This window comes from Podarcis filfolensis, assembly GCF_964270895.1.
Source record: "Podarcis filfolensis genome assembly, chromosome: 6".
Lineage (NCBI taxonomy): Eukaryota > Metazoa > Chordata > Lepidosauria > Squamata > Lacertidae > Podarcis > Podarcis filfolensis.
The window spans coordinates 57475125-57482239 of record NC_139609.1 but is presented as its reverse complement, the minus strand read 5'-3'; positions in this window follow the sequence as shown (position 1 = coordinate 57482239).

Here is a 7115-nt window from a genome sequence, read left to right as displayed (position 1 = left end):
TCTGCATCCAATGCCACCTTCCTTGTTTGTGTGGTGCTTAAGCACGTTGAAACTTAAGGTTCTATTTTAGCTCAAGCAGGGGATTTTTAAGGAAAGATGGTGCACATTTTGAGAAGCCAGTGATATGACAACCATGAGATCTCGTGGTACCCAGGGATTTGTGATGTAAACCGACCTGCCAGACTCCTGTCTATTGCCACACGCAATAGCTGCTTGTGTTTGCCTCTCCGGCTTATTTCTCTGCTTCTCAGCAGAGGCTTTATGGATTATTTGAAGGTTGCAGGTGCTATAAACTGAAACCCTGCCTGATCTCCAGGAGAGCCCTCTGGGGTCCAAGTCAGAAAAATGCCCCTTACAGCTGCTACCTCCATTGCATTGATTATTGGGCACTGTGGGTTGCAAAGCAACATGGAAAAACACAAAGTGATGAAGCCAGAGCAAGCTATGTTGTTGACACATGCTCTGTGCTCCTCTCCCATTTACAGGCTCAGCTGCAAGTCACGCTTTTGCTGCAAGAATCCCAGGGGGTCTCTGCCAGGCCGGTTTTTCTGGTTTGAGAGGACAACATAATGAGACAACCGGGTATTTATTTCCTTTGCATTTCAAGGGCTGTGCATGAGACGAAAAACCCAGAAGGTAACAGAGAACACCAGGAGACTGGGACAAGAAGTTTGGGGTGTTGTTGTTTTTTAAGATAAAGCCTTGGGGGTTGAGTTTGGATCTTTTCATCTTAGATATTTAGGGGACTTAAGCTGAAGTCACTTTCCCAGGTGTTACTCTGCCAAAAAGCAATATACCTTTAGCAGGAGTCAAAATTCATTTGTTATTCATTTTGCAGGGGTATGTGTTCCGCATTTTACTTATTTATTGATCCCTGTCTTTCAACCCTCAAAGCACCTGCAAACAACATTGGTAAGTACTTTCTTATTCATTCATTATTCATTCCTGGCAACCTACCGTAGGGTCCTCTGAAGCCTGACACTTATATTAGAAGTAACCAAACACGAGGGGTCCATCTTTCATATATTTGTCCAGTTTACTTGGAGAATCAGCTTACACTTTAACTTCACCACTTTGATCTGTGGCCCAGGCGCTTTTACAGGTGACACATAAAGTTTGATCCTTGCTTGTAAGGATGTGGTAGCTTGTAAGAGTGGTAGCTCCTACACTCTTGAACTCCCAGGCCTTTGCTGTACTCTTTTTGGCACCTGCTAAAAGCTTTTCTGCTTAAGCAAGCTTATTCAGATATGTGAAGTTAACATGCATTTTAATCCACACTTCTGGTTTGTAATGTGTATTTCTTCAATCTGTTGATTTTTATCTATATTTTGATTTTTTAAAAATTGTTTTTATCTTGGACGAATCTAACATATATTTTATATTTTTTGTAAAGAACTTAGAGGTTTTATTTACAGCAAAGTGATATACAAATTCCATTACATAAAATAAAAGCAGAACCTTCCTCTATACTCTGCAGAGGTCATGTCAGCTCATTTCCTGGCAAACTGTAAAGTCCCTGCTCTCTGACACAAGGGGTCTCCCTCTCCATGGTTTTCATTCCCACATCACTCAGTGCAATATGGTGCTACCTTTAGTACCCTGTGAAGGAAGTTAACTCAAGGCACTCCTTCCTCATGGTTTGGAGGAGGACTGCCAACCCACATGCAGCAAAACTGTGCCACAGGTAAGAGTGGAGCATGTTTGGAGAGCACATATACAGTGGTACCTCAGGTTAAGAACTTAATTCATTCTAGAGGTCCGTTCTTAACCTGAAACTTGAAACTTTTTAACCTGAGCTAATGGGGCCTCCCACTGCTGCTGCACTGCCGCTGTGCAATTTCTGTTCTCGTCCTGAAGTAAAGTTCTTAACCCGAAGTGCTATTTATGGGTTAGTGGAGTCTGTAACCTGAAGCGTCCGTAACCGGAAGCGTCTGTAACCTGAAGTACCACTGTACAGCGGTTTTCTGTACTAGAAGGTGCTGTAGTAGCTATGAACCAATTAACAAGGGGAAAAGAGCAGTAGAACACATAGAGATGGAGATGGGTCCTGTGAGTTTCATGGCTGAACAGCGTCCTGAACTCATGTCTCACCAGGCCTGATCTGACACTCTCACTGCTATGCCACACTGTTTCTGTAAATTAAGGTAATGCATGCTGTCAGAGCTGCCCGAGGTCCCAGCTCACAAAGGACCAACGCCACTTCGTTGTTAAATACGAAAGTCTTTATTGAAGTTCAGTTTCACTTCCAGAGCCGCAGCGCGCAGCTCTACGTCTCAACTTTTAGACCGCTGATGCTCCGTCTGAGTCTCCTCCCCCCATACACCAGTTTAAGACTCTAGCCTTACTCCACCTCTTCCTCTGTTCTTTCCGCCTCTGGTTCCGCCTGTCCGTTGGGGTCTCGCCCTTTCTAGACTCTTCTGACGCTGAATCCCCTGAGCCTTCCCCCTCCCTCCGGCGGGCTTTAGGAGCTGGTTCCCCATCCGGGTCTCCTGCTGTCCCCCGCGCCTGTACATTTGAACTTGGCACGCGCGCCCAGCCAGCAACTTTCCTCCTGACCGTTTCAGGAGGAAACGGTCCTGCTGCTGTCACTGCTTCCCCCTCTGGGGGGGCTAGCTGCAACTGACCTCCCCTCCGTTGGAGGCGTGGTCAGCCCTGACTCACCTTCTCTCCCCGCTGGAGGAGACGCTGGCCCTGACACATGTGACTCTTCCCCCCCACTACGCTCTGGTGGGGAAACTGGTCCTGATCCCCCGCTGCTGCTTCGGGGTTCCCCGCTGGCTCCTTGTTTCTGGTGCGTTCCCCCTGGGACCCCCCTTGCCCTGACCATCGGCGCCCCCTTCTGGGAATCTTCTGATTCGCTGGAGAAGCTCATGGAATCTCTCGGGCCACTGTCATACTCCCCTACGCTGCCCTCGGATTCTTCCCCTTCGCTCTCCATTTCCTCTCTCCCCTGTGCTCCTGCTCCTGAGCCCCTGACACATGCAGATAATTTAAGAAGTTTGTGGGCCAAAACTGATTCTGCAAAATTTTCTCTCTATCATCTCCAGCCTGTGCAACGGATTGGGGTCAAAGCGCAGGACATAAATGTTAGACCCACCCCTACATTCCCCACCCCTGGGGACACACACATTATGTTTCCTAAAAGAAAATTGTTTTGTTTGTGATTTGGCCTTTAGAATGCAATGTCCACAGGACCAAAACCACTTCCATGTGGTGCTCCTTCTGCCACTAAGAGTTTTGCAGACGATATAACATGTAAAGTCTCCTTGAAGATCTCTGTGTGTGTGTGTGTGTGTGTGTGTGTTTGCAGCTGCTTCCCTCACTATGGGAAACTATGGATGTATTAGATTGCATACTGCATCCCTTTTGACTGCATCCTTGGGGACACATCATGCCAAGGGTTGCATGAGCTGTGCATGATTTGTCCATTCACCTGTGTTAGACACATGCACTGGTAAAACAAGTCTCATTCTTCTGCACAGAGTTTCACAATAGCTGAACACCCTCAAGGTTCAAACGATCACAGATAAAGGAGGCTCAATTCAAGATGGTTGCTCTAATTCTGAAGAACTTTGAGTAGGGATGGAAGGATCTGTCAGTTTCAGCTCTCTCATTTTCCCACTCTTAAGTTCGTTTCTCCACATTTCTGCAGCATTTTGTGGATTTTCTTTTTTAAAATCCTCATGAAAATTCCTCAGAATTTTAGCATTACCGTAATTTCTTCTAATAATGCACACATTTCTGCACGCAAGTTTTCCAAATATAATGTATTTTTGTGTGTTATGTTCATGGATATATTCCTTTTTATGCATGCTTTTATCTAACATGCAGTGGTTGGATAATTGCAAAATATGGAAAAGTGCAAATGTTGAGGGATGGCTGCATTTTGTTTCTCGTATTGTTTCAGAAAACGCAAATTTGATAAATTCAACTTTAAATGTAAACCGAGCATTTTTCATAAGTGAGGCTTAAATCACTTCTGATCCCCTTTTGACATTATTCATTTTAAAATCATTGTAGAAGGTGAAGTGATGAGAGGCATTTCTAATGCAAATGAACCTTCTGGCCAATTCTGTTCTTTACATTTGCACTAGAAAGTGACTGAAGCAAGAATCAGTTTAAGCCTGGTGCATTAAATGCCCTGAATATGAACACACATAATTAGGTTAAAGCCACACTTTCTTCAGAGGTAAACCAAAACCCTGTTCAGTTTATATACACAGGTACTTACATTGCTTTGCACGTGAGACACTCTTTGCTCATTTGCTGCACAATCGACATCAGTAATAACACTCCACACATTGTCACATAAATATAAATAGCTGCCATAAGCCACCAGCCAGTCAAGGCTGTAAATAATGTTGTCAATAGTGCTTTATTCAACTCACCACCAAGTAGGGAGATAGGCAGCCCTGGACTTTCTCAGCCACAGTGTTTGATTTAAAAGCACCTTATAGTCTGCAGAGCTTTTCTCCTGATTTTCATTTTGTCAGTATTTCTAGCTGGTTTCACCCAGGCTCAGACTGGGAGAGAAAGGAGTGGATGGGGCTGATTATTGACTGCTGTGCTTTCAGACGTCTCCTTTTGGCAGAGAGCAGGTAGATGTCTCCCCGCCCCCCACCCTCATCTCCATGCTGTTTTCTCCAGGTGTAGGGTTTTTTAAAGACGCAAGCTGGTTGGATGAGTGAATTGTCTTTATGCAACAGAAGCCAAAAATGGCAGCAACCCTTTCGGCTACAGCATCCCATTGTTGACTCGTGCTCTGCTACCCATTAAAGCAGCCTTCTCCAGCCTGGTACCTATCAAGCCTTGGCAATTGGCCATGATGTCTGGGGCTGATGGGAGTTGTTGGGATCTAAAACACCCTGGAGGGCACTGAGTTAGAAATAGAAATCTTGAGGTCTGCCAAAGCTTTGGAAAGCTGCCAGCCATCTGCACGCAGTATGGGACACCCATCCACTGTCATAGGAAGCTGCCTTCTACTGAGTCAGATCATTGGTCCACCTCGCTCAGGATTCTGACTGGCAGCAGCTTCCCAGAATTTCAGAGGCGGATCTTTTCCCAGCTTTACCTGGAGATGCCAGGGATCAAAAGTGGGACCTTCTGCCTGCAAAGCAGAGGTTTTCCTACTGAGCCACTGCCCTTGGGGAAGGTTGTATTAAAACAATCCACTCTCCTGTCTGTTGAAGATTGAATATGGCCTACTGCCAAATAGTCCAGCCTAAAAGGACTTTCCTAACCCCCATTACTCATCAACTCTAACATAATTCCAAAACACCCATTGGGCAAACAAAAATGTTTCAAAGTGGTGTTCAAGCTTTCAAGCTTTCCAGAATTCTTCAGGCTATACAGTAAGGAAAATAAATTTGTGGTGGGGTGCAGGAGAGAAAAGTCGACTGACTGGGGAGCTAAAATAAATTAATGGTGCTCCTCCTTGGCTCCCTCAATGTTGTGAGCTTTCTGATATTTGAAGCAGGGGGCGGGGGAGAAGGCAGTGGGGCAGGCAGTGTGGGGCACATGAATGGAGAACGTCATTATCTCTCTGTGAGAGCAGCAGGCTGCCAAGCTGGCGTGACCCTGGAAGCTCACTGCGATGGTGGCTGTGCGAGCCAAGCAATCGATACATGAAAATCCAGCCCAGGCACAGAAGGTGACCTTGAGAGAAAGCGAGGGAGAGGAGAGTTGCATGGAATGTGAGAGGAGGAATGGTTTATGGGCACACAGAGAGCACCTGGGATGGAAAGAGTGAGCGAGGCAGAACCCGTGTCCTCTGTGCATCTGCCTCTGTGCTCGCTGCATACGGAGCAGTACGAGGGGAGTGGGGAGGGAGCTCACAGGCAGGAAGAAGGCAGCACAGGGCTGTTCAAGCAGAAAGAAGAGCAGCGTCACTGGACAGAGCAAAGAAGACTCTGTGGATCTATCCAAGAGCCAGAGGTTGTTTTCTGTTTGGTATTCGCAGAGGGGCTATGTTTGTGCAGACATTTGTCAGGGAAAGCTGCTGTGATATATTGGGGTGCAGGGTTTCTTGGAATGGATGCTTTCAGCTCAACACCAGCATCACCAGCTTTCAGCATCACCAGCACCACCCTCTGGCACCTGGTCAGGGGTGCCATTTGAAATGCTGGGCAAGGTGTGTTCACTGTAGGTGAGCAGAGATTCATCTCAGGTCTTGATACATTCAATATTAAACATCAAGAAAGAACATTGGTTTCTCTTTATGCCCCGTGATAATCAAAGGTAAATCCTGGAATGATCAGACATGGCTGAAACACAGCAAAGATGCCTCTCACCTCCTTAAATCCACACTCCCACCTCCCGCTATACCCACAAGGCCATAATAAGTGATGCACTAGAATGGGTTTCTCCCCTGCTATTTCATACCTGTCCCTTCCCCACCACCCAGAAAATATTTCTGAATCTCTGCTTTGGAAGTCGGCCATTAAACCATAGCTGTCAACTTTTCCCTTTTCTTGCGAGGGATCCTATTCGGAATAAGGGAATTTCCCTTTAAAAAAGGGAAACATTGACAGCTATGCATTAAACCAGGAGAAAGAGCCAGACCCATGTAGAAATCCCCCTTTGTATATATATATAGATCTGGGCTTGGGCATCGTTTGCTTCGTCTACATTCTGTATCCGTTGCTTCTGAGTGCAGGAATACATGCAGATATGTATGAGAGAGACGTGGGTGTCCATGTGTGTTCTTCCTTGCAAGTACTTCCTTTCCCCATGCAAATACACAGTGTGCCCATCCATCCCTTGCTGATGCTGCATTGCTCCCCTGAGTCTCCTCAGAGCTCTGTCCAGTTCAATTTGCAATTTCTCACATGAGTCAGCCTCTCTCCCTTCCCATGGGAGAGGCCATTTGGTAGACTAATTGCTCTCATGGCAAGTCAGCAAATGGCTACCGTTCCCTTGCATATGCTCAAGGCCAATTCCTTTCCTTCTCATCACCTGCTGCTTTTTTGCTCCTGGATTCTTTTCCATATCCAAGCACATATCTGCACCAGCTCAGCCGGGCCACACCCTCACCAGAAACTAGGCCAAGCTCTAGAGTTTCAGTTCTCCTAATGTTGCTCCATAAACACAGCCCTTTAGGCACCAGACTGTAACGT